This window comes from Acinonyx jubatus, chromosome A1, assembly GCF_027475565.1.
Source record: "Acinonyx jubatus isolate Ajub_Pintada_27869175 chromosome A1, VMU_Ajub_asm_v1.0, whole genome shotgun sequence".
NCBI lineage: Eukaryota > Metazoa > Chordata > Mammalia > Carnivora > Felidae > Acinonyx > Acinonyx jubatus.
The window spans coordinates 22765962-22793904 of record NC_069380.1 but is presented as its reverse complement, the minus strand read 5'-3'; the positions used below and the strand labels follow the sequence as shown (position 1 = coordinate 22793904).

General features: G+C 40.5%; 1 protein-coding gene and 1 long non-coding RNA gene across 5 annotated transcripts in view; one reads left to right on the top strand and one right to left on the bottom strand.

The window, feature by feature from the left end:
• MED4 (mediator complex subunit 4) overlaps positions 1–15651 on the bottom strand; it is a 47140-nt gene extending 31489 nt beyond the window's left edge. For all 4 annotated transcript variants that reach the window (XM_053215458.1, XM_015068902.2, XM_053215459.1 and 1 more), the window contains exon 1: positions 15473–15651. The gene's annotated coding sequence lies outside the window, so the exon portion shown is untranslated. The remainder of the gene's footprint in view (positions 1–15472) is intronic.
• On the top strand, positions 123–27750 carry LOC128314090 (uncharacterized). The gene is made up of 4 exons (XR_008295491.1): positions 123–433; positions 4282–4407; positions 18911–19059; positions 27708–27750. It is a non-coding gene; the product is annotated as an uncharacterized LOC128314090 (long non-coding RNA).
• Positions 27751–27943: the final 193 nt, after the last annotated feature.

Below are 27943 nucleotides of genomic sequence, written 5' to 3'. Positions count from 1 at the left end.
CTCTTTGACATGCTGGGCTTCGGCCAGGTCTGGTCCTCCAACCAACCCGCAAGTTATTCCCTTCAGGCCGCCCCAAGCCAGCAGTGAGCACAGTGACTCTCTGTCCTCAGCAATCAGGCTTCCAGAGACTGGCCTGCCCATTTTGTGAATCTAACACCTGATATAAAATTTCTAATTACAGACACCAATTTCTCCCTCCTAGGAGATCTGAAAATGCAAGCTCCACTCTTTGTTAGGACCTTTTATTTTCATTGGAAAGCCCCTGCCAAACGTTGGCCACATTTCACTCTGTCTGATCCATGCTTTTTTATCTCTTCTCAACCAGACAAACGCATAATGCTTCATTTGCTGGATGACCAGGCAATCCATTTCCAAGATCGACTTGTACACAATGCTCCTGCTGGGCCAATGTGCTGTGCACAGCGCTCCAAAGGTATTTCTTGGGCTCTGGCGGGACTACTGTGTGGTTCCTCAACAAAGGCCTTACAATTTCTGAGTGAATTTAGATCATTCAGTTTTAGCTGCATCGGTGGTTCTTCCCTGAGTCTTTAGACACCAGTCCTGCTGTGGGTGTAATGCTGGATTTAGAGGTGAAATGGTGGAATTGTGGAACATAAACATTTGACAAGTGACCATTCTGACAGAGGCATATTTAAATCTTTTGCAAAATTATGTCTTTTTGGCTTGCTTGCATCCTAAGATATTGGTCAGTCAACTTTACAGCCACAGTCCTACTGGAGAGCCTGGCCCTGTCGGTGCCTCAAGTACGGTGAAATGGGGAGAAGTCCAGAGATTATAAAGCTCTAACTAATCCTCTTTCTTATTCCAAGTAATACTTGATATTCACACGGTTTCTCTTGGGTATGCATGCACCCCAGGGACCTGGGTAGTACTCACAATGGCCCCAGGCAGTAGGGAAAAAGAGACTGCTGAGGTCTGACACTGCCCTGGGCTGTTGGTACAAGACAAAGGGTCAAGGTCAGAAGGGATCAGGGAGAGATGAGGAATCCAGGACTAGTCTGCAAGGAAGAGCAGATAGTGCACAGGCCTCTGTCAGGGACAGTTGGCAAACATTTGGCTAGACTGTCTCCTTCTCGCATTTCTTTCAGGAAATAATACAGTAGTGGAAAAATGAAGAGGGTTAGATTTAAAAAAAAAAAATCTTGTGTCAACTCTGGGCACAGGCCTTCCTGTTCATTCATTCATTCAGTGATATTTTTAAAGTTTTAATTAATTAACTTATTAATTAATTTATTTATTTTTGAAAGCGCGCTAGAGACAGCGCATGTGCAAGTGGGGGAGGGGCAGAGAGAGAAGGGGACAGAGGACCAGAAGCGGGCTTCAGGCGCACAGCGGGAAGCCCAATGTGGGGCTTGGACCCACGAATGGTGAGATCATGACCCAAATCGAAGGCAGACACTTAACCGACTAAGCCACCCAGGTGCCCCCATTCAGTGATTTATTGAGCAGTGATAGTAAGTACTTTTCCAGATTTTTACAATACAGCAGAGGATGAACCAAATAAGTTCCCTGCCCTTTTATTTATTTATTTTTTTTAATTTTTTTTTCAACGTTTATTTATTTTTTTTTTTGGGACAGAGAGAGACAGAGCATGAACGGGGGAGGGGCAGAGAGAGAGGGAGACACAGAATCAGAAACAGGCTCCAGGCTCTGAGCCATCAGCCCAGAGCCTGACGCGGGGCTCGAACTCACAGACCGCGAGATCGTGACCTGGCTGAAGTCGGACGCTTAACCGACTGCGCCACCCAGGCGCCCCAAGTTCCCTGCCCTTTTAGAGCTCACCTTCTAAATGGGGATGGAAGATAATTAATGAGCAAACATGCCAGATAATTTTAGTTTATGATAAATATTATGAAGGAGTGGGGGCCATTTTACATAGAGTGGCCAGTGAAGGCCTCTCTGAGGAGGGTGATATTTTAGGTAAGAGCTAAAGGATAAAAAGGGGGACCTCACCGTGCAGCGATCTAGGGAAGATAGTTCCAAGCAGAATGAACAGCAAGTACAAAGGGCCTGTTTCCTAACACCTGGAATTATATGAGGCCCTGAGGAGGCTGGAGCATAGTGAGTGAAGCAGTGGGTTCGATGAGCTGAGCGTGTCACACAGAGGCCTCATCATGTGTCCCGTAGAGCTCTTGCAGGTCATGCAAGGAGTTAGTATTTTAGTTTTGTTACAATGGGAGTGTAGAGGGCAGTCATTAGGTTGCTTTAAGGTGAGCATCACAGGATTCCAACAACCTAGTAGTCATTTGATCTTCAAGGTCACAGAGACAAATCAGATTTTGAGTAACTGTGTTAAACATTTCAATCATGTTGTCTATCAGGATTACAGCCCCCACGAAGGGAAGCTTCTCTTCTAACAGATCTGCTTAAGATATATCAATTAGAACAAAGGTACATCCAACAAAGTCATGAACTGCCCCTGCTCCCAATATCTAATAGTATCAGTGACCTAAGGTTGGGCCACACTCATTTGTCATCTTTTTTTTTTTGAGAGACAGAGGGCACAAGTGAGCAAGAGGCAGAGAGAGAGGGAGAGAGAGAATGCCACGAGGGGCAGAGAGAGGGAGAGAGAGAAGTGGGGCTCATGTTCACCCAAAGTGGGGCTTGTGCTCACCTGATGTAGGACATGAACTCGTGAACCATAATATCATGACCTGAGTGGAAGTCAGATGCTTAAGTGACTGAGCCACCCAGGTGCCCTTTATCAAATATTTATGAAGTGACTGTTATGTGCCAGGGATATAATGGTGGGCAAAACAGACACCTTCCTTGCTACCCTCAAGCTTACACTCTACCTAGAAAGACTGACAATTAAATAGGCAAACATAAGTTATTTTGCTAAGATAGGGAAAGTGCAGTGCTATGGGAGCATATAACAGCATAGCCAAGTAACCTGATCAAGGAAGACTTCCTGGAAGAAGTGATGTTTAAGCTGAGAGCTGAAGACTAAGTAAGAAAAGTCCAGTTCTAGAAGAGGAAGAGCTTTCCTAATGAAGGAACAGCATATAACCAGAGGTGAGGGAAAACATAGCATATTTTAAGCAACTTAAATAATTTCAGTATGATGGGAGGTGGAGTACAAGATTGAGAAGTAAGAAATGAGGCTGGTGAGGTACCTAGGGACCAGGTCATGAGGCTACAACATGAAGTGTATTATAAGAATGTTAAGGGGCACCTGGGTGGCTCAGTCAGTTAAGCAGCCGACTTCGGCTCAGGTCATGATCTCACGGTCCGTGAGTTCGAGCTCCGCGTTGGGCTCTGTGCTGACAGCTCAGAGCCTGGAGCCTGTTTCAGATTCTGTGTCTCCCTCTCTCTGACCCTCCCCCATTCATGCTCTGTCTCTCTCTGTCTCAAAAATAAATAAACGTTAAAAAAAAAAAAGAATGTTAAAATATCTGTACTTTATCATGTAAGCAATGGGAAATCTCTGAAGTGTATGGAAAATGGATTGGGAGGGGAGGAAGACAGTGGTAGTAAAATCCTCGTAGTAATTCAGGTGAGAAATGGTAGTCATTTGACCAAATAGTAGCCGTAGAGATGGAGGAAGGTTGACTGATTACAGATACATTTATCCACAGCTTGAAAAGATAACCTGGCATCAACTCTCTTTGTGAAAAATTAAGGAGAGAGAGAGAATGAAATTAACACAGAGAAAAGCCAAAGAGGCCATGATAAATTGTGTAAGCCAGATTTATAAGGCGGTAAGGATATGTAGATGCTGTGAGGAAAAGGAAAGGTATGCAGAGTACAGGGAAAGAAAAGGGTAGTGGGAAAGAAGAGTACATGTGGCCCATGAGAGAGGGAGGGGAGCGAGTGTCAGTCCCTAGCAGCCCAGTTCCTGACAGTTTTCCAGGTTCAATTCCCAAAAGGTTCAGTCAGCTTTATCCTGTGCTCTGTTCATAAATTCCCATGATCTCTGTCTCCCTTATTGCTGCATCGAAAGGACCCTACCCCTGCTCCATTACACAAGCTAGTTTGATTGAGTTTTATTTCTTGCAACTTAAGGAATTTGAATAAAACAGTAATGGTTATATAAGTGAATTCTTCAAGAAGTGAATTAATTAAAACGGAATGCAAATTAATGCAGTTATAATGAAAAATATAACTCCTGAGTGATCATAGATGTTCGGGTTTACGGATCAACTACTTTTCAATGTGGTTAGTCCAACTACGATCCAAAAGTAGCTTCAAGAGCATAGATTCAGAACAAAAAGTATTGAATGGCCTCATGTCTGATGGACCCATTTTTCTCCCACTCAGTCTCCAGGGGGTGATGCTGAATGGCAAGAAACCACTTCTGAGGCAAAACAGCACAAATCCTGAGGTGGTTACTCTTGGAAGCTGTGGCAAAAGAACCTGGAAGAGCAGCTACCTCCTGGTGAAGAGGTAAAGAGCCAGGGGGAAGTGAAGGGATGACGGAAACCCAGGCTGATCAATCATGTTGGACATCAGGAAGAAGGGGCAGAATGGGACAAGGCTCCCAAGTGTGATGACCATTGGGAGATCAGTTTGGCTGGGTACAGTACAAGAAAATTAAGCAACCTATCATGTTTCAGGCCTTGTGTAGGAGCAAAACAAATGATGATCTGGCCCATGTTCTCAGGGACTTACAGTCTAGTGAGAAACACAGACATGTACATAGGTAACATAAGGTGGAAAGGGAGAAGACAGGTAAGCACAGGCGCTATGGGTTTACAAAGAGGTTCAAGATATAACAGCTGAGCTCAGACATAAAGGTCAAGTCATAGTTACACAGGAATGTCAGGAAGAGCAAAATTACAAGTGTATTTGAAGGAGCTGAACTACCAGAAGCAGGCTGTATTAGTAGAATGTAAAGAGAAAAGTAGGGAATAGCAGAAGAAAAGTCTGGAGGGTTAAAGGAAAGTCATATCATGAAAGACATTTTTATTTCCAAGACTTAAAAAAAAAATGGTAAAAGTTTTTTCAACAAAAATGTTTTCCTAACTGCAAAAATGAGTACACTAATTATATCTTCCAATTATAAAAACAAAAACAAACCCCCCAAAACTAGAAACATAAGGAAACTGACAAAACACCATTATAATATAGCCATTGGTAAGTAGATTTTTAAATTCCAAATATCAAATAAACACAAAATAACATTCTATGGAAAAATTTAATCAAGCTCAATTTAGTAGAAACATGTTAGGATATGGACACTACAAAAGGTGAATATAGACCTTTCTCTTTGTGAGATAGAAACAAGCACCATATATTCTTTTCTATTTTGATGAAGCATCTATTAATATGGGTCATGTATTTAGCTACAAAGAAAATCTTAACAAGAGATCTTAGAGATTTTATAAAGTTTTTCTGATTAGATTCAGTTAAGCTAGGAATCAATAAAATTTGACTTGGTTTTATAAGAGGTCACCGAGTGCTTTTTAAGCAAGAGAGCAACACAATCATGTAGCAAATGGGTTGGAGGGGAGTTGGGAGAGACAGGAGGAAGGAAACCAGGTAAAGAAATATTGCAACAGTCCTGGGAAGTAGTAATGTGGGTCTGAACCAAGATAGGAAGAGTGGGGAATGAAAAGGAGTAGACAACTTCAAATATATTTAGTAGATAAATAACAAGGGCTGACTAATTGAATTTAGATGAGAGGGAAGTGTGGGTAGGGGGATGGAGAAGAGTTAAATGATTAAATTAGGTGGTGATGTGGGGAAGGTAGTATCATCAATTTAGTGAAGAAGACATGAGAAGGAACAGATCTGGAGAAATGGGGAGTTCATCTTTGAGCTTGATGAATTTGAGGAACATGGCCCAAAGTGCAGTTTAAGGATACAAAGAGAACTGTATACATTGCTATTACCAGGATGATTATTCTTTTTTTGTAGAAATTCAGAAGCTCCTCTTCTATTTGGTGCCCAGAAGGGAATGAGAGTGGCTTATCAAGAGTACTTAGTAGAACTTTCACCACCTACTTCTTACACCCAGGAACAATTAAGACAGGTTTAGGAGTATCTTAGATGGGACAGAATGAAATCTTGCCATTTGCAACAACATAGATAGAATTAGAAAGTATTACGCTAAGTCAGTCAGAGAAATACAAATATCATATGATTTCACTCATTTGTGGAATTTAAAATACAAAACAGATGAACATAAGGGAAGGGAAGCAAACATAATACAAAAACAAAGAGGGAGACAAACCATAAGAGACTCTTAAATACAGAGAACAAACTGAGGCCTGCTGGAGTGGTCGGGTGGAGGGTGGACTAAATGGGCAAGGGGCGTTAAGGAGGACACTTGCGATGAGCACTGGGTGTTATATGTAAGTGATGAATCACTAAATTCTATTCCTGAAATCATTATTAGACTATATCTTAACTAACTTGGATTTAAATTAAAAAAAAAAAAAAGACGGGGCAAAAAATGTCCAATCCAATTGGGAAGATAATACTAAGGACTGTATAGCCAGTGCCACAAATGTCCACTAAAGCAATTGTCCACTATTGGAAGAGGAGACAGACTGTATGTGAAATAAGAATGGCCTTACTTTTAATAAGTCATGGGGAAACACCCCCCCCCCCACACACACACACCACATACACAAAGTCCTAGGAGACACAGAAGTCTTTAGGGTGCAGGATGGATCATAAATAATGGCTCACAGATAGGAATAAGCTGAGAGGTGGGAGGGAGCCGTGGAAGTCTCAGGACGCAGAGGAGCACTCTGGGGAGCAGAAGGGAGAGAGAGGGAACCCAAAGGATGGAAAGGAGTTGGAGCTCATCAGGGCAGACAAAGGGCGATGTGGCAAAGACTGTGTCAAGAAGCTAGTGTTACTTCATGGCTCTTGTGTAAATTAAAGCCATTAAAATTAATTTTGCCCTGTGAATTTTCCTGAGAATTTCTCTACACTTCTTTGGATAATTGATATCCAAGACCAATGAGGTTCAAGAGAAACTTTTATCTAACACGGACATAAAGATAAAGCCTTACTTTTTGTTTTCACATTTGAGGATTAAAGGATTTTGAGTACTTGAGGGGGCTTAGTAAGTGTTGATTACAATGATTTAGAAAATCCTCAGGGCGTCAAGTGGTGATGCAGCATAAGCCTTCTCAGAGAGTGTATTTAACACTTACAGGCCCGAAGTCACATGGTACAGAGGGCATGGCCAGGGAAGAGGCAGACCTGCTTGGCCAAGTGGTCTCAAGAAAATGATATGATCTGTTTCATCTGTGGTTTTCTAGACTGTAAGATAGGAATTGTAATTTCTTCACTCATTCACCAAGTGTTTTATGAGTGCCCACTATGTACCAACTACTGCTCTACCTGCCTTGTAATATTATTTTGAGAGTTAAATGAAATAATATAAATGAAAATACCTAGCAGAGTGTCTAGAATCTATCAGGTTCTAATTATATTCACTCTTCTAACCAAGAGGATTTTTGGGGTATTTGAGTCATTATTGGGTCAGGCCAACAAAGGGCCAAGACACTCAGGGTGTTTGTTACAAATATCAGGGTGTTTTGTGGAGCAAAAGAATTGACTGAATTGTGAATCAAGAATGTGAAGACCTTTAATTTAATACATTTTTGAAGCAGTAGGATGGAGGGCAAAATGTTGCCTTCAGGGAAGTGAAGCAGGTCTAAGCCATGGTTATTCTAGGAAGCCTGTAGAGGGTGTGATGGAGCAGCAGGGGTCTTCCAAGTTAAGATCCATTGGAAATATGAATGTCCTCCTGGGTCTAGAACATTTAGAAAGAACTACAAGGTAGTTTGCTTCATCAACATGTTCAGAGTTAAGGTGCATGACAAAATAATTGTTCTGAGACATCTTTAACTGTAAACACTGCAGTGCACCCACTGAAGCCTAGAAAGTGAATTTGTAATTCAGGATAAATATTTTGAACTGACTGGATAAGGGCCTTGATAACTCAGACATTCCTGTTTTCCAGTGCTTCAAAGCTTCAAGTAATTCATTTGAAAAAAAGAAAGGAAGAAAGCTGACCCAAGCTGCAAAACATGTTTTCTCTCAGTATTACTTTTGCTTCTGAAGTCGGCTGGTTTCATTATCAAAGGGTGTGGCATTTTCCACTTGTCTTTTATAAATTGAACTTTAGCCCAGACCCTGAAGAGCCTAATGAGGTTGGTCAGAGGTCACAATGAGATGGAATATGCCTGACCCAAAGAGAAAATGGAAAGATCAAGGCCATTTGCAGGTGCCCCCTTAGTGCTCAGAAAGGCCATCACATTGCTTATAACAATGTGTGATTAACTGTAACTGCCCTTAAGGAGCTTCTAGTCTATTGGAAAAGATTGAGAGATAAATGGGCAGTTATACCCTTTGATACACCCTGTCCATGGAGTAGCAATCCTGAGAGGCAACGGCTCTATCTATTGGACATAGACTGGGTTATGGGTTTCTTGGGCCACTGAGCAGTCCTCATAATGGATAGACTTGTGGGGGAATGAGGGGTGGAGGGGATTTGGGAATGCAGTCAGTGTGGCCTTGCTTGCAAGCTTCAGTGTGGCAGTGGTGAGTTCCAGGGAACCATTTGTTGCTATTGAAGGATTTGGTCAGGTCACCCACAGCAAAACCTGTATCCCTCCATGGCAACTCAGATACTGACAAAATGGAATAATAAGAGAACAGTAATCCGTTGATCCCTCCAAGAAATGGAGAAATGGCCTCCTCATGAAGGCCCCTGCAGACCTATAAGCAGCCATGAGGGGGCAGTCTCCAAAAACAGCATGACCATGAACTGAAGGAGCTGGGGGCATGGAAGGCCTGTAGTTCCCCTCCCTGAGCAATGCTGACCTTTGGGAGGAGGTTGTGCCATAAGAAAGGTCATCGGATAACAGAGTCTTTGCCATTCTCCTGGCCTGTGGAACTTGGGAACATAGATAGACTCTCAACTAAAACTGCATGGAAAACAGCTCTGGGACTCTCTTACACAAGGGTGCCCCTTGGTAGATGATTCACACAAATGCCAAGTTTATAATTCATACGTTCATCAAGGGGGGTATGTTGGAGAGGTGGGCCAAACATACCATACAAAGGGAAAGCTTGATTTGTAGATTATTCTGCAGCAATTGCCTCTATTAAGGAGGTAACAGAGCAGGGTGTTTAAAGAGCATGGACTTGGGAGCTAAATGCTAGGGTTTCAGGCTTGACCTGATTTCTTTTTCTCTGAGACTTTGAGCAAGTTTCCTCATCTCCTAAGTCTCTGCTTCTTCATCTGTTGAAGGGGATAATAAGGGGACCTATGTCACAGAGTTGTTAAGACTAATGTGAATAATCCAAGTCAATGCTGGCATATAATACATACTTGATAAATAGCAAACATATAAAGTATGACCTGACTTATAAAATGTGAATCGTAACCTATTTGTCCAAACATAAGCAAGATTTCTACTTAATTGCTCATAGAGTAGTAACTGGTCACAGGGTGGTGATTGGAAAAGATGAACTGGGACACAAATCAAAAGCATATTCTGCAATATGCCCTTTTTTTCTAAGACGCTCAAAAATCCCTCACTGATCTAAAGTTTTTATGGAACATAGTTTGGAAACCATTGCATTATTGGACCAAAAATAAAAGCTATATTTCCTAGGGGCACCGGGCTAACTCAGTCAGTGGAACATGTGACTCTTGATCTCAGGGTTGTGGGTTCTGGCCCCATGATGGGTATGGAGAGTGCTTGAAAAATAAAATCTTAACAACAACAACAACAACACTGTATGTCCTAAACTGATTATAGTGAGGTCAGGCATACTTCCCACTTGTGCTAGAATAACCAGAGGCAACGTTTAAAGTTGGGCCCGCTGAAGGCGTTCCTTCTAACGCTTGGTGTCTATGCCAACAAGTGTGATCTTGATTTTATTTGAAGGGTTTATGACTGACAGTGTCATGGGAAACAGTTAACAGGAGACTTGCTTCAAGGAAATAAAAATCTGTTATTTGGGGGGCACCTGGGTGGCTCAGTAGGCTAAGTGTCTGACTCTTAGTTTCAGCTCCAGCCATGATCTCCCAGTTTGTAGGTTTGAGCCCTACATTGGGCTCTGCACTGACAGTGTGGAGTCTGCTTGGGATTCTCTCTCTCCCTCTCCATTGCTCACTCCCACTGTCTCTCTCAAAATAAATAAATAAACTTAAAAAATCCATTATTTGGAGCTACTGTGAATATACACAGAAGCTTTTAAAACATGAATAATAGAACATTGGTGAGATAGTGAGTAAAAAATTTAAGTGCCTGTGTATTTCATATATTAATACAAATAATATTATTTTAAACAAAGGACATAAAAAGCAGGTGAGAAAACTTTGACTAAGAAATTAACCACCTCGAATTTGCCTAGCACTCTAAGAAGAACTGGCCAGGGTTTTTGTTAAATTGCTTAAGTCATTTAAACATATGATATGAACTGTAATTTCTATTTATGTTAAGAAAAAGGCTCTGAAATGTAGATTGTCATTCAAGGATGACTAGAGGTTAAATCTGAGATTCATTAATTTTTAAGGCTTGTGGTTTTCAGATATTACCTCTGGGTGGTGACATTGAGGGAAAGGCCTGGGTTCTGGGAGTTCTTTGTCTCACGTCTACCCTCCCCTAGGGTCCCTTCTCCTCTCCATTCCTCAGCCTTAGTCTCCCCCTTGTAGCAAAGGGTTAGGAGTTGAACTACATGTATTTAATTACACATGCCTGGCAGGAAAAATGCTGTGGACAAGGCTGTGATCAAATGATAAGGCTACAGACAGCGACTAATTAAGAACGCCAAGCATATGTGAACAGTTTTGTTATTTCAGAATAGAGATTAATAAAGTTAATGTTTTAGGGGCACCTGGGTGGCTCAGTTGGTTAAGCTCCGACTTCGGCTCAGGTCATAATCTTGCAGTTCGTGGGTTCGAGCCCCACATCGGGCTCTGTGCTGACAGCTCGGAGCCTGGATCCTGCTTCGGATTCTGTGTCTCCCTCTCTCTCTGCCCCTCCCCCACTTGTGTTCTGTCTCTCTCTATCAAAAATAAATAAATGTAAATAAAAAAATAAAAAATAAAGTTAATGTTTTATATATTTAATAATACAAAGTCTATATTATTATGCCAGTAGACAATCAGGCATAACTGGTATATGCAAATTTTACTTTCATAGCTTAACTCTTCTCACTTTTGGTACTCACAATAGTACCATCATGGCAAAGCAGGGTTGGGACAAAGAGAACCAAGGCCAGACGTGGCTGATGGAGCAGAAGACTCGTGAAAACGGGCCCTGCATTCCCGGCATTTAAAGGTCTTGGTCTAAAGTGAGAGGAAAGAAGGATAAAAAATACTAAGGGTGAGGAAAGGGAAAATTGTTCGTGTTGAGATAGGAAGGAACAGAATAGGGATGGAGAGGGATTTTAGAAGAAGGAAGGGGTTCTGGTCAAGTAGGTAGACCTGCTCTTTAGCAGAAAAGGGGCCTGGTAAATACTTGAGCAGGTTCCTTCAGATATCTTTGAGGCTAATTGAGATTTTTCGTTCTCATCTCCCACTTTCCCCTACTACCTCAAAACATTTGTGGTACCCCAACTTCCTTAAACAGGGAATCAAGTTTTTCATTCCACAATTGGAGAAAACGCTTGATAAGCAAACCAGCTGGTCTCACTAAAATGTTAATAGCTGATACTGGATCCTTTGCTATTTTGATGGGAAGAGGAAGTAAGAGAATGTGAAGGCCCTGGAATGAAAAGGCTTCCCAGAAAAGGAAAGGAAGCATATTAAATAACAAGAGAAACAACTAATATGTATTGAGTACTTATGTGCCAGGTTCTGTTCTAAGTGCTTTACATGAATTAGCGTATTTGATCCCCACAGCACCCTGTCTGAGGTACATACTATTACTAATCACCATTTTACAGATGATGAAACTGAGTCATAGAGAGGTTAAGAAACTTGCCCAGGGTCATACTGGTAGGATCAAGGTTCGAACGCTGGCATTTCTAGTCCTAGCGTCCATACTCTTGGCCATGGCTGAAAGAAAATTGGCTCAGAGAGGGGATGGCCCAGGAAACAAAACTTCCCTACATGAATGATGTTGTCTGAAGTCAGCTGGTTTTCTTCCAAGCGTTAGGGATAAAGAGGAGTCCAGGCAGAGGTGCTTTATCTTGCCACAGATGCTGTCTCTGCCCCTCAAAGGAACACCGGCAGAGGTTGTTACTACATCCAACCCTATGGAACATTGTGATACGCTCTTGGTCCCATGTGTGTACTGTTTTGCCGCTTGAATTAGTGATCCCGTTGCAGTTATTTAAGCTTTCTGTGCATTGGAGTCCACATTTGGAAATGGGGTTATTTCCACTTGTCAGCTCTCTGACTCAGAGGAATGCAGAGGGCTAATGGGCTGATAACACACAAAGTGCTTTGAGCCATGAACCAGGACTGACTGAACTTTTAGAGAACAGTATGACTTGCCAGGGGTATTTAAACTGACATAAATGTTAGAATATTCTCCTAGTAGATACTTTGGATGTTCTTGGTTAAGCTGCCTGGTCCACCATGACTGCCTAAGTTCTTCTCTAGACTTTCACACTGAGCAGTGCTAATGGACAACTGTCTGGTGGACCTACGCAATGCCTGTATAGTCTGGGATTGTTCAAATTATGTAGAGATAAGGATTCCTAATTCAAAATAAGAATCTTCAAGCCAGGACCTTGAAAGCCATTGCTTATCAAAAAAGATAAAAAACAACTGGACCCATTCCAAGGAAACATTTAACCTAATTGCAAACACCATACCTTGGCATTTAATTCCAATGAGAGTGTTTTAACTGACACTACCAAGGGCAGAACCAATTGCAAATTAAAAAAAAATAATAATAATGATTTACAAAGAGATGTGGGTAAGAAGATACCAGAGACTAAAAGATACCAGAGACTGTGGGGAGAGGAGTTTCAGCTGCAGCTATGATTAAGAACCAACAGGCACAGGAAGTAATTATCAAGGTAGGGTTTTTGTTTTTAAAGAAAAGTGTGTCTGATTAATCCACACCGTCTAATGGAATTTCCCTCCCATTTTTTACAGTACAGAAGTATCAGTTGTCAACCTATGTTTTCAAATAAAACAATGAAAGCAGAAAGATGATCCCAATATTTTTAATAGATGCAGTCATCAATTCAATGATATTTATGTCTTGTATCCATGCACCTTAGCACAGTCACACTTCTCCAGACCTGAGAAAGGAAGCAATCATTGTGAGCTAATAAATAAACACGACCACTGGAAACCAAGGGGGAAATTCAGGAGCAGAAACGGGACAGTTTAAAATAGTTTACAAAAGAGTTTGAGAGCAAAGGAAGGAAACTGAACAACGAAAGGGAGATAGTAGACCATGAAGACCATAGAGTATTAAAGAACTACAAATCCAAAGCAAGGAAAATAAAAGACAGTTTTCCTGAGTGCTGTTGTGATGCAACCCATTTCAGATAAAAGCTATAACAAATTTCCCCCCAAAAAATTTAGATGCAAAGAATTTGATTTTAAGATGCTAAGCCTTCTTTTTGGCAGCATCTTTTCATATTTACAGATACTTCTTTTTAAGCACTGAAGTCCCTACCTATTCCTCACCAAAGGGAAAGTATTGATGCAGTCTCTTTAGTGTGAGAGTAAAGACAGGCATAATCTTCCCAGGAGAATTTACAGATTAAAGCTCTTCTTTACATGAGCAGGAATTTTTAGCTGGAAAGCTGTGGAAGAGGTACAAGAACCTCCCTGGTGTCCCTCCTCCCAAATCTCACTGAAGGCACTTTTGCTTCTGTCTTCCTTGGTCATCACCATTTATGATGACGGTTGTATCTGGTTTCCCAACACATCTTCACGTTGTCTTTGCCCAGATTGAAAGAGTTTCTTTTCAATAAAGAACAATGGGATTTGTGTAAGGCAAAGGTCATTTTGGTAAAATTGAGCTGTGATAATTCGCTACGTCCAGTCTATGATAAGGTCACTGAAAACCCACTAATGAGCATTACAGTGTAAGGGAGACCAGTAGTCCTTTAACAACCCCATTTCACCTACAAATGTTCGCTGCTTTTGCTGAGAACTGGGGCGCAGGGGCTGGTGCTCCAAGTCTCTGTGCCAAAGCTTGTTTACAAGGGGGTGAAGGATACTTTCCTTGGCCACACTCTGTGGTCCGCCCTACTCTGCGCTGGACTCAATAGGAGGAAGGGTGGAGTAGTCACACAGAGTTTTGACAATGCTCCAGTTCTTTGCACCCCAAATATTTACTGAGAAAGTCAGGTCATTCTTTACAGATGCCAGGCCTAACCTACAAAAGCTGGCGGAGGGACAGGAGGAGAAAGAAGGGCTCTCTCTGTTTGGTAAAGATGTACTCACTGGGTCTAGAGTAATTGCAAAAGCAGCAGTACAGAAATGCTAGAATGGTCCTACACACCCTCCTCAAACTGATCACCCATTTGAAAACTCGGCTTCAGGGCAACTTGCCTATACAGATCCCACCCACACATTCCTGAGTCTACAGGCAGCTGCTTTCTTCTGCCTGGAATAGTCTTCTCATCTAGAGCCTGCCTTTTCTTCTGGGTTCCTCTCCAGTCTTCTCCACATCCCACTTCCTATTTTAAGCCTCTCCCAGCATTAAGTGCCAGCCCACAGGAGTCACTTTGTTCCTTAGCCTCCTACACCACTTGCCCAACACTGGTAACTCTTGGGTATCCATTCAGCTCCCCATTTCCCCAGCATCCGACATGGCACATAACAGTCGACCTTCACTCTGTGCCTAGAAACGATGATAAATTATTATGGTAGACTGTGCAGGCATGCCTGTCTCAAGTTCATGTTTAGGTAATTTCCTTTTTTTTTTTTTTTTTATTTTTTTATTAGAAAAAAAATTTTAAGTTTATTTTTGAGAGAGAAAGAGAAAGTACAAGTTGGGGAGGGACAGAGAGAGAGGAAGAGAAAGAATCCCAAACAGACTCCACACTGTTAGCACAGAGCCAGACATGGGGTCAAACTCATGAACTTTGAGATCATGACCTGACGCGAAATCAAGAGTGGGACCCTTAACCAACTGAGCCACCCAGGCACCTTTTTATGTAATTTTTAAACTCAAATGAAAGGTTTTCCATGGTTAACACATGTGAAATGTAGTAAATCCTTAATATGTAATTGTTTGCAGACATCATGGGTTTTATTAGGACGCATAAGAAACAACACTTGGCAGATCTGCGGTAAAAGGAAGAACAATTAACTATAGAGAGAGACAGGAGCAAAGAAAGGATTCATACAGTCCTAAACCCATACTGGTATGACCAACTGGTCCAGTTTACCTGGAACTTTGCCAGTTTTAACACTGAAAGTCCCATGCCCTGGGCAACCCCTCAAACCCAGACAAATTGGCACAGTTGGTCACCTACCAGATGGCCAATGAGCATTTTGACAAGAAGCAAATGCAGGTTTTAAATAATGGGCTGAGCCCCCTTTCTCCTCTCTCACCTCAAATCCTGGTGCCACAAGCTTCTCCAAAGACACTTCACTCTTCGATGACAAGTGCCCAGTTCCCAGAAAGGAATCCTGGGTTTATTCAATTCTCTCCACTTCAGAAGCAATCTCAGGCTTGGGAGGACAAATGGTCAAGGGAAAAAGCTTTATACAGAGTTCTCACAAAACAGAAACTAAAAGGAGTATTTGGAACAGGAAACAGTGACCTTTATGGCATGATTCCCAAAGGGAAAGTCAAAGGCAGAGACTCAGAAAGGCAAATGTCCAGAGTCCACGGGAACTCCAACTTACTCTGAACATTCCATACCAGGCCTGCTAATTGCAGAGCAGAGCAGCTGGTGTGATAATGTCCCTGTGCAATCGACCTGACTGTGACAATTCAAGTGCGTAGATTAACAAGAAAACTGGGACCTAGGATTATGACTATATCTGAATGTTGTCACATATAGCAGAACATAGTAATATGTTCTGAGAGACAAAAATCTATATGACACAATAGACACATTCTGAAAAACTGAAATGGACCTGAAATAAGCATAATGGTAACATCATAAATAATGGTATAGTCAAAAACCAACCCTAGGTCTGTAGTTTGTAGAATGATGGGAATTGTTTTCCTTAATAGAATGATAACAAACTTAAGAATTTTGATCTGCATGATGTTGAACACAGTAACTTAGAGCAATAAAAGCATACCTGGGAAATGGAAATTTTTACCGTTTGTATCTCTATATATCACTCAAGGGAAAGGTGGGGTTGATTTCTTTAAGGACAGATTTCTGGGATTGCCTGGCCGGCTCAGTCAGAAGAGCATGCAACTCTTGATCTCAGGGTTGTGGGTTCAAGCCCCACATTGGGTGTAGAGATTACTAAAATAACAATAATAATAATAAGCTTTAAAAAAAAGTATAGATTCCTGTGACTAAAAATGTTCACATGTACTGTGGTACAAGTGCAGGTAAGGCAACTTGGCCTCAGGTTGAAATTTAGGGTACACGGTGCAGGATATAATGTTACCACCAGAGGGTATTGTTTCCTCTTCCGGATTGTTGGCAAGTTTATGTAACCACAAACTAACTCTAAACCAGCCCCCACTAAAAATGGGCCAGGCCAGATCCCAGCAAACTGGATTAATCTATAATATTCCCACAAATTCCCCTTTTTCCTCCCATTTTCGATAGTGTTTGGTTTTCCTTCGGTTGAGAGAACCATGCTGGCAGCAAGCCAAACTATACAAACTGTACGGAGAAAACAGATCACGCCCCTCCTACTGGTCAAAACAAGAGAATGGCCACTTAGGAAATTAGCCCAGGTGGCTATTTCTGATTATCCCAGGAGGCAGGAGTTTCCAGGGACCGAGAGCTCAGCAGCTGAAAAGAGTGAGCAGAGAGATTTCAGGAGCAGCAGGGCCTCCCACATGAATTTTGATGTAAGCTGATTTACAACTGAAAAAGGTCCATGTCTTGTTAGAGACCAAAAAGCCTAGGAAAGTTACCAGAGAGATTTTGACAACTTCCAAAGTCAGCCAGGGAATCTGTCCCAGCCCATTAGTATACCGAATTTAGAAACCAAGGCACTGGAAAGGTGCCCCAGGAAGATGCCCAGGAGAGTCAGTTTGAATCGGGCTAAATGCTTACTCTTGAAAAAAGGAAGGCTTTGTCCCCTCCAGCTCGTTCAGTGCCAGAGGCTGTCAGGGAGACAGGCTGCAAAGCGCAGAAATATGGGATATTAGGTCATCTGCCTGACCGAAAGCAAGTTCAACAAATACAAACTTAAAGTCAATAAATAGTTTCCCTTTTTTTTTTTTGACCAAAAATAATACTTGTTCATTGCTAAAACTTCAAACAATACAAAGGTAAAAGTAACAAGTGAAGGACTTTCCTCTCAAAGCCAGCCCACTGACTGAGGGCTGAGGAGCCCCATTCACCAGGAATATTCACTGTTGATGATTTGCCCATATTTTTCAGGGCTTCCAATTTCTATGAATAATAAAAAAATTTGATTGGTCTGTCTAACTTTCTATCTATGTATTCATCCCAGGCATCTCTCAATCACCCATTGGTTTGTTTTTTGTGGTTTTTTTTGTGTTTTTTTTTTTTTTTTTTTTTTTTTTTTGCAAAAAAGGAGATCCTAAAATATATTCTTATAATTGAGTTGTTCATTCCATAGATCATTGAATTTTTCCAAGTCTGTCTCATTCTTTTTAACACTGACATGGTATCCCATTGTACGGATGTCTCATAACTTTATTTAGCCCTTGCCCTATAGATGGACATTGATGCTATTTCCAATTTCTTTTTCTATTATGAAACTGTTATAATAAAATTCTTAATTAAAAGAAATAGTTATTAATGGGTATGTTCTGTTAAGGATCACATACTGTGCTAAGTCCTCTTATAGGATTTTAAGATAAATAAAAAATATTTTTGCCTACTTGGAGTTTACTCTCTAGTGGGGAAGAACTATAAATATCTGACACATGAAAAAAAAGACTCAAATACTAAGTCATCATACAAAGAATATTTCCAAATAAATACCATTCGCTGACCAGGAGCATAGAGAAGGGAGGCATCCGATTCTAACAGTTGGATTGGGAAAGGTTTCATGAATTGATTTCATCTATGTAGGGATTTGCTTTCGTGTATTTGATGCAGGGAAGTTGAGCTGGAAGCTTGTAGAACTCTTAACAAAGTCACCCTTTTCACCATGCACTGAGATACGATTTTTGCTGTCTGAATTTCCTTTAACAAATATAATTCCAGAAAGGCCTGGGAATGCTTTGTCCTTCTAAGCTTGTTTTCTTACGTTTAATCTACAACTTTATCTGATAACCTGAAAACTCACTACAGATGTCCAACACGGTACTTTTTTAGATAAGAGTGTGCTCTCCAAAATCAAGCACATCATAGACTGTTCCATTATTCTTGTTACATGTGGTGTGACTGTCCAGAGAAAGACATTTTTATCAGTAAACTAAGGCCAACGGTGTGTTTTAAAGGGAAAACATTCGAAATAACTCACTTGTGATAACAAATCTCTTTAAGTCCGAATCCTCCCAACAATCATGTGAGCCTGCTGAAAGGAGAGTTTTTCTTTTTAAGCAATCTTAATTAGCAGGTCTTTTTCTTATTAACGTCTTCAAAGTGCTTTGAGCTCCTCCCTAGATGAAAGCTTCTATGTGAGTACAAATTATTATTATGCTCACAAAATACACACACTAAACGCAGGAAAAGTGCAAACAGTTTAACTCTGCAAGCCTGCAATGCCCTTGAGACACTTTGATCTGCCAATATAGCCATCAATTATTCTATATCCTTTACTCTCTAAATGCATGCATCAAAGCATTCTCATGCACACCTTTGTAAATCCAGCTGTTTATTCCAAAATAGTTCCTCTTAATTAACCCTTGTTTCCTTTCCCCTTTGTTGGCAGCTGCTGATTCAGCTTCTGTTGAGAAGGTATACACAACTTGGCTGTGGAATGGAAAAGAATTCCAATTTTTCTTTACCAAGATGGTCATGACATAAAAGAAGTGCATTAATAAAGATTCTTTGATGACCTGGGAAAATGCATATGACGCAGTAAGTGAAAAAAACATGGTATAAAAATGTATAGAGTGTTATCTCAACTGTAATACTAGGATTGCTAGCATGAATTGAATACAAACATTTAGCTCACTGACCTGAATGCCTTACCTATGCAATATACTTTAATTTTCACCATGAGGTGAATACTATCATCTCCCTTGTTGTCATAAAGACTGAAGCTCAGAAAGGTTAACTGATGAGGTTCTGTCTGGCACTGTCTGGTTCCAAAGCTCATTCCCTTAAGTGATGGTCATGCTGCCTTTTAACAGTGACTGCCCCTCGGTAGAGAGATTTGGGTGATTTTTTCCTCCCAACGGTTTTTACACTTACACGTTTTAAAAAGAAACAAAAATAACATATTAACCACATGAATTAATCAAATAAAAATAAAGAAGGCATTATTTATAGGCGTGCTGACTTGGGATAAATATAAGAAACATGTCATTAAGCTCAGAGTTCTCTGGGTCTTTACTTCTTCATCTTTAAATTTTTTTTAAATGTTTTATTTATTTTTGAGACAGAGAGAGACAGAGCATGAGCAGGGGAGGGGCAGAGAGGGAGGGAGACACAGAATCCAAAGCAGGCTTCAGGCTCTGAGCTGTCAGCACAGAGCCCGACACGGGGCTCGAACTCACGGACTGCGAGATCATGACCTGAGCCAAAGTCGGTCACTTAACTGACTGAGCCACCCAGGCACCCCTACTTCTTCATCTTTAAAATGAAGGAATTGAACCAAGAGATTTCAGAGGCACCTTTTAGTTCTAATAACACTTCAGTCTTTTGGTTCCTGATTATGCCTCAGGGATGGCACTTTCCTTCAAAACTAAGTATGTTCTAGTTCCCTAAGTTTGTTCAAAGAGTTCTGTTAAGCACCAAAAGAAGAACCATAGTACTGTTAAATGAATCCAGGTGGTAATTCACCTTTGAACACCAGAGAATAATAAAGACTACTTTTGGTAGTGATGAATATTGAATAAGCATTAATGTAAAGTTATTATGTAATTAATAAATTACAATCATAAGTGAAGAATACGCACATTTTTCTGATCTCATTCCAGAGTAAAAGACAACAAGTTGCATTGAAAATCAGGGCCAGGTCTTTTTCTGACCAGGGTTTAGTTTGGACATGTCTGGAATGCAGGAGTATGAAACCCTTTGAAGCAACACGGAGAGTGGGTGTTTCCAGCTGAGAGGAGCATTTGATCTTTTCTTGGAAAATAAGTACCTGCACTACAAAGGAGGGTTGCTATCCCCAGAGAAGGACACAGGAAGCATATGGGACCAACCATGAAGAAAGGACAGAACCATCTAAAATACTATAAATGTTAAGTTGTTTGGGAAGCATGATGAATTTTTATTTCTGGCCACTGAGCATTCTATTTATTTAATACTTTTTTTTTTCAAGAGTGGATGAGTCTTTACTTGGAACACTTTGAAACCCAGAGTCACATTTTTCAACAAGAGAAATGTAAAGATTTAGCACATATGGATGTTCAGTAAATTCTAACTCATTGAAGGAAGCATATTAATAATAAAGCTTTAGTTAAAAGTATAGGATTTTTTGTTTTGTTTGTTTTTTAAGATGAGACTTAGGAACAGTACCCTTTCCTCAATTAATGTCTAGAATTTCATCTTCTACAGATGGAAAAACTTTTCATACCATGTGGATCAAAAATTCAAATATAAAAAATGAAATCATGATAAAGTTAACAATATAATAGCTTAAAATTTCAGGGTACCCGGGTGGCTCAGTCAGTTAAGTGTCTGACTTCAGCTCAGGCAGGTTATGATCTTGCGGCTCGTGGGTTCGAGCCCTGTGTTGGGCTCTGTGCTGACAGCTCAGAGCCTGGAGCCTGCTTTGAATTCTATGTCTCCCTTCTCTGCCCCTCCCCTGCTCTCACACTGTCTCTCTGTCTCTCTCTCTCTCTCTCTCTCAAAGGTAAATAAACATTAAAAACTTAAAAAAAAAAAAAGAACTAGAACAAATTTTTGAAAATAATAAAATAAAATAAATTTTCAGTCTGGCAACAATAACAACATACACACATGACAAGAAAAAATGGGTGAAATGGGTCAAAGTTTACAAACTTCCTTTTGCAAAATAAGTCCTGGGGATATCATGTACAGCATGATGACTATAGTTAATAATACTGTATGGTATATCTGAAAGTTGCTAAGAGAGTAGATCTCAAAAGTCTTCATCTCAAGAAACAATTTTTGTCACTATGTATGGTCACAGGTATTTTTTAGTTAATTTATTTATTTTGAGAAAGAGCAAGGAGGGGCAGAGAGAGAGGCAGAGAGGGAATCCCAAGCAGGCTCAGAGCTCTCAACACAGACCCCAACATGGGGCTTAATCCCCTGAACTGTGAGATCACAACCTGAGCCACAATCAAGAGTTGGATGTGTAACCAATTGAGCCACTCAGGCACCCTGTATGGTGACAGATATTAACTAGACTAGTTGTAGTGGTCATTTTGCAAATGTACACAAATACCAAATCATTATGTTGTACACTTGAAACTAGTATAATGTGTCAATTATACCTCAACAAAAAATAATAATAAAGAACCTAAGAGATAATAAATAAATAAATAAATAAATAAAGCAAACACATAAAAAGGATTTGCAATTCATATCAAGATAAAATGCATCTACCAATGCATAAAGAGTTCCTGCCAATCAAGAAGAAAAGGACTAACAACCCAATAGAAAAAAGAGGGGAAAAAAATGAACTGAGAGTTCACAGAAGAAAAAACACATATGGATCTTAAAGCTAAGAAAAAAAATGCTCAACTTAATTCATAATTAGAGAAATGCAATATACAACTGTCCTAAGTTGTTTTGCCCTACCCATCAGGTTGGCAAAAATCTACAAATTTGGTAATGCTCTCTGCATTCAAGACCTTGGGAAAGGAAGCCTTTGCATTATGGGTAGAACAGTAACTTAGTATAACCTCTATGAAGGGCAATTTGGCAGATTTCCTTTGGAGCTAATGAAGCATAAACTTTGGGACTCCTCACTTGCACAGGCCCTTTTTGAGGCCCTGGGAAGATACCCAACAATTTTTCAACTTCTTATGTTGTTTTTGAGAACTTTGCAAAATAAGATATTTTAATCACAATTGGTTAAGACCATTGTTCTCTTTCCACTCAGAGGTCCTCTCCAACATGCTTTACTTTGTGAAGTGCAGCATTGCAATGGCATCATGAAATCCTTTTATTGTATTTTTTTTTAATATTTATTTTTTGGAAAGTGCAAGGGGGAGAGGGGCAGAGAGATTGGGACAGAGGATCCAAAGCGGACTCTGAGCTGATAGGCTGACAGCAGCGAGCCAGATGTAGGGCTCAAACTCAAGGAACCGCGAGATCATGACCTGAGCCAAAGTCAGACCCTCAACCTACTGAGCCACCCAGGTGCCCCAGGAACTCCTGAAATCAGGTAAAAGGAAGTTGACTTGGAGACACATTTAGATTGGATTTAGTGGGATGCATTCATGTGGTGTGCAGTCACCTCCATCAGAGCCAGGTTATTGGTAGGCCTCTGGTGTAGGAATGGTTTCCACAAATACTCCTACAACTTACTTTGCCAACCATCTGCTGATCTGACAACAAGCTGCAGGGCCAGAGATCACACTGAAATATGAACATGTCTTATGGTGCCTGATATTAGAGTTATGTAGGTAGTGGGAAAGAAACAAGGCTCGAAATAAATGGAGCCAGAAGCCAATCTGCGGGAAATTATTTTAATTGTTAGGTATGCAAAATTATAAGCAGGATGCTTACTTTTTACAGATATCTGGTCAAAATGGCTATTCTTGCCTATTAGGACATATTTGATAAATTCACCATATATTTATAATCTTTTTTTAAAATGTGAATCATGTGAAATAGAATTTATCACAGGTTCTGAGTTGTAGGACACAAACTTGTAGCAGTACTACATATCACATTGTGTGAAACTGAATGCTTTATGCATCCCAACTACCAAATTAAAAAAAAAAAAAAAAGAATTTCAACCAACCATGCTAAAAAGAAGTCTGAATTATCTTTCTGCTCTCTGTCTTTAAAATTATATTATAAAGCTGTGGACATAGAAGAGGTAATCAGGGGGTGCCTAGATGGCTCAGTTGGTTAAGCATCCGGCTCTTGATTTTGGCTCAGGTCATGATCTGTCAGTTCGTGGGATCTAGCCCTGTGTCTGGCTCTGTGCTGACAGTGTGGGGCTTGCTTGGGATTTTCTCTCTCTTACTTTGCCCCTCCCCCACTCACCTGCTCCTCTACTCAAAATAAATGAATAAACTTTAGAAGAGGTAACCACTGTATGCAACCAAAGAGAAAGAGAGACAGAGAGGGAGAGAGAGAAATGTAGACATGTGTCAGGTAGTTTGTTAGTAGAGATATTATGTTCTTTTTCAAGATTCTGTGATATTCAGAATGCATTTTTCAGATTTTTAAAATTAGTAACCTATTGTGATTTCCCTTCATATTATATATATATATATATATATATATATATATATATATATATATTCACTTTTCTACCTACCTTAAATTAGATAATTTTATAATATTTTTCTTAGTGAAAGCCTACAAAATTATGATGTGCAGGTTCCATACAATCAATACTTCATTCCTTGGGGTACCTGGGTACCTCAGTTGGTTAAGCATCTGATTGCAGCTCAAGTCATGATCTCACGGTTTTTGAGTTTGAGCCCTGCATCAAGCTCTGTGCTGACAGCTCAGATCCTGGAGTGTGCTCCAGATTCTGTGTCTCCCTCTCTCTCTGCCCCTCCCTCACTCATGCTCTCTCCGTCAAAAATAAATAATAAACATTAAAAAATTAATTAAAAACTTCATTCCTTTTTATGGATGGATATTACTCCACTATATAGATATTTCATATTTTGATTTATCCATTCATCTGTTGATGGACACAGGTTATTTCCTCTTTTGGGCTATTGTGAACAGTGCTGCTATGACTTCCTACCTTTTTGATGGGCAGGTGAACTGGTACTGAATAGACTGACCACCAAGCCTACTGGGTCCTTATCCAGAGATGGTATCTAGCAGGGATACTCCATCATGACACATTGGCTGGGACTGACTGGTCAGAGCCTCTGCCATTGGTAGTTACATATTTTGAATCATTACAAGCAGATTATCACAAGTTCAATGAAGGAAGGTCACATTCTATTTTGCCTAACCCCACAAAGGATTGAGACAGAAACGAGCACTTAGCCAAGAATAACCAAATATAATCTGTCCAACTGACCAATGATGAAGTCTGAAGTAAAAATTCAGTCTCAATAAGTATGATGACTATTGGCTGAACCAGTTATTACTTCTGTGGTGAAAATGAATTGAAAATAGGAAAAGGAGATGAGGAGTCGGTGATAGGAACAGAAGATGAAAGAGACCAGTTGTTAACAAGGGATCTCTAGGGCAGAGCCTCCTGGGCTGTGAGTGCTCATGGGTGACAAGTGACAAGCTGCTCCCCAGAGCTCCCTGCATCCTGACTGACCTTCAGTTGCAGCCTGCGTGGCTCAGATAATTCATTTTCACTCTGTGACATTACACGAGGCCTGGCTTTTATGGCTTGGATTCCTGCCCTAGGTTTTTCTCCAATTGTCAGTCCTATAAACTTCCCAATGACTGAGGCAACCTGAATGACTCCTTCCATCCAAAGAAGCTTAAGGAAAACAGCTCTGAAAAGAAGTTAGGTTGTACATCAGGAGCTTTCTAATCATTCATATTCTATGATTTAGTAATTTCTCTCAGAAATCCTAGTCTAAGTCAATAATACCAAAGTCAGGAAAAACATATGCCCAGAGAAGTTAATCTCAATTTCAGTTTAATGCAAAAAGTTCGAAATACATGTCCAAATGTAGAATGATTTTAAAAAGGAAAAAAATAAATGAAGTTACCTAAATTAGATTATTTATTCAAAATTATATAGTTTTGTATTAACATTGACATATTGTCATAGTGTAATCTTAGTTGAAAAAAAGCAAGAAATATATATTCATGAGAAGAATATTCATAGAAAGGAACAGGGCAAAACATGAATAGCGATTATTCCAAAAGTTGTTGGGTGATTCCCCCCCCATATTTACATTTTTTTTTTAATGAAGTTGTGCATATGTTGTTTTTATAATGGGAAAAAAATACTTCAAAAAAAATAAAAGCAGAATATAACATGGATTTCAAACAAAATTAATCACTCTGAATATTCTAAATATTCTAAATATATTTATTGAAAAAGAGGGAGGGACCTAGGCTTCAGTGCAAATAGAAAACTAAAAGAAAATGATCATGGATTCTTGCAGGATTTGCTTTCCACCATATTACTGGAGGAACCAGATGGGTCTCTGCTTTTCCAGGAGGCACAGGACACTGCCTTTTGCGACAAGGACAAACAACAGTGGGGGTAGCTGAAAACACTATCACTCTGACAGTTCTAAGCCCTTAATGGCTGAGAAGGGCCAAGACACAGAGCTTATTAGAAAAAAGCAAGCGCTACTCCAGATGGCAGTTCCAACTGGCCAGATTTATAATTTTTTCCATGTGGGTCAGAAACATATGCCCAGGATGTAGCATTGGCATTGTAGCAAGACTATAAGAATGCAGCCTATGGAAACGATTTGTTTTATATGGATTTTATTTACTTTTCACACATGCTACTAAAGAGTGCCCCTCAGCTGCTGAGCAAGCATTTGTAGCTGGTAGAGTGGGCAAACGGGCCAAAAGCTTAGTGTCGTGACTGGTTTTAAAAATAGTCGTGAAACAGTTTAAAAAGAAAACAAACAAACAATGGTAGCAGAGAGAGACTGAGTAATCAATTAATGGATTAAACACGCAGTTATTGAGTGTTTACTACGTAGCAGGCACTGTTGAGCCTTGGGGATATTAATTCCTGCCCCCGTGGTGTACACATTCGACTGTGTTGGGCTGCCAAGTGGAGAAAGGGGGATGCAACAAATGAAAAAAATAAGTAAGGTACGTAGCACGTTGGAGGGCTGTGGAGAAAATAAACAGCGGGAGAGGTTAAGGAAAGTCAGTTGTCAGGTTCTTAGAATTTAAACAAGGTGATTAGGAAAGGTGACACAAGGATATTTGAGCAAAGATGTGAAGAAGAAGAGGAATAGAGCTCAGAAAAAGTGTTCTGGGCAAAGGGAACAGCAGGTGCAAAAGCCCTGGAGCAGGTTTGTGTCTGCCTGTTCAGGGACAGGCAAGGAGGCTGGTGGGCCGGGAGCACATGAGCAAAGGGAGAGCAGTGATGGAAGAGGAGTAGGAGGGGAGGGCCAAGGCACCTACAGTCTGGAAGGACATTGTAAAAAGAACAAAGGGGCCAGATGCATCAGCAGATGCTGATTAGCTGTGGAAGATAATAAAGACAGACGTGGCAAAGATCACTCCAAGATTTGTAGCCCAAGTGACTGGGAGTAAGCAGTGTCATCAGCCGAGACAGGGAACAAAAGAAGAGGAACATATTTGTGCCAGGCAGGGCATGAGAGGAGAGAAAGGGGAGAAAATATGTTTGTTTGGAAGGTAGTTCTTTTAAGCTGGAAAGTTTCTTTTGAGCTGGAATCTCAGGAAACAGGTCAGGTTAGAGATTCAATTGGTGAATTACCAACAGAGGAGCGTTCAAGTTATGAGAGCAAATGAGTGGGTGTGGCCAATGGTAAATGCTAAGAAATGGTTGTTGAATCAACCCAGTGAAACTGTACAGTGAGGGTGTTGGTTAGGTTCTTTGCCATGTGAGGAACAGATAAGCGACCTTGGATATAGAGGTTATTGTGAAGCTGCACAGAAAGTTAGAAGCAGCAGGACTAATGGAGGACTAATGGAGCCTGAAAGATCATCAAGATACAATGAAGTTGTTGTGACTAGGTTACATGCTCATCTGCCCACTCCAGGCGTCCTTGTAGTCACCAAGTATTCTCTGTCCCTGCTTCTCCTGCTCCTGATACAGTATTTCTCTATCTCTTGTGCTCCCTCTTACTCTGTTCATATTCCTCAGGAGAAATGAGCTCATTTATCTACTTAGCAATCACCCATCATAGAGAACATGTGGTTGGAGCTCTTGATCCAGGGTAGCACCTAGGCCAATGAACAGACGCTGCCTTGGGACCAGGTGCTCATCTCTTGTCCGGTCAGTTGTGGCCAAGCAATATGTGGTACCAGGCATGGAAGGAATAATTATGGAGTCATCAGATGAGGGTTGTGCCACAGAAGGTGTTCTGAGGCATTCCAAGGACAGCAGAACTAGAATTGTATGGCATCAAAAAGGCCAGAAGAGGAGACAGTCTTCAGGAGGCAATGTTCACAACGATCGAATGCAGCAGAGACATGTAATAATTAATAGCAGTAGTAATAATAGCAGTTGTCATGTTTTTAGGGCTTACTATACATCGAAAGCTATACTAAGTAAGTGCTTTACATAATTACCCCTCTTAAGTTTTATAATAGTCCTGTGACATTGGTATTCTAGGGACAAATTAAGTAACTTTCCCACTACATCTGGTAAGTAATGGAGCTGAAATTCAAAGCAAAGTCTTTCAATATCCAGAGATCAATTTATTGATTTATTCTCTAACATCATTTGTTGATTGTATATTTTGCACTGTACATTGTTCTAGGCACTTTCATGGAGCTTCCGTACAAGAGGAAGACAGGCCATCAGTAAGTAAACAAATAAGATAATTTAAAATAGCAATAAAGGCCACATGAAATAAAACAGGATAATAGATTACGAATTGATTGAAGACAGATGGGGGGCACTTCTCCAGATAGGATGAGCAGAGGAAGCTTCCCTGAGGAGGTGACATTTGTGGTAAGACTTGAGAATGAGAAGAAACCAGCCATACAAAGATCT